Raw genomic sequence first — 835 nt, 5'->3', positions numbered from 1 at the left:
AAAAATGATGGTGACTTTGATTTTGATAAATTACATAAAAACACAAGAAGCATGAATATGTAAATGAAAGAAAAGGTCAATGTCCCATATTCAAAAAGAAAACTTATCTGAATACAACAACCAACTCCAATGAGTATGACATGCATTTTGGATTGAGCTGCCTGATCTCTCTATCCAGACTCCCCATTTGTTGTTGAGTTCGTACCTTTTGCCACTGAACCGCTTCTTCAAATCCATTGGACTCATGCATCATATTTGATTGACGACATCTTAAAAGACTTTCGCCAACAAATCTCTTTCTTGTCGCTTTTCACTCTTCTCTTGAGCTCTCCATTGCCTTACGGTGCCCGTGAGGGTTTTCACCAATAATACTCTAATTTTTATTTCTCTCCACTCACCATCGCCTTATGGTGCCTGGAAAGGTTTTCACCAATAAGTCTCTCTCATTTTTATTTCTCTCTACTCACCATCGCCTTATGGTGCCTGTAAAGGTTTTCACCAATAAGACTCTCTCATTTTCATTTTCTCTCAACTCACCATACCTTATAATGCCCACGGGGATCTTCAATAATAAGACTCTCTCATTTTTGTATTTCTTTCCTGATTTCTTATGCTGAGGGAGACAAGCGGTACTTCATAATGTATCATCATATCCATTGCATTCTTAGCCTTAACATTATCAATAATTGATCTCAAGGACTTTTTTTGGTTGTAACTTGACTTTTGGTTAATGTTAGAAAAGATGGTAAGAGGCTCAAACGATACTTGAAGTGGGGGTGGGACTTAGAACTTTTGGAATCAACTCAAGCAACACATTAACTCATGCTCCATTTTT

This window comes from Capsicum annuum, unplaced genomic scaffold (assembly GCF_002878395.1).
Source record: "Capsicum annuum cultivar UCD-10X-F1 unplaced genomic scaffold, UCD10Xv1.1 ctg2554, whole genome shotgun sequence".
In the NCBI taxonomy this organism is placed as follows: domain Eukaryota; kingdom Viridiplantae; phylum Streptophyta; class Magnoliopsida; order Solanales; family Solanaceae; genus Capsicum; species Capsicum annuum.
Note: the sequence above shows the minus strand (reverse complement) of the source record.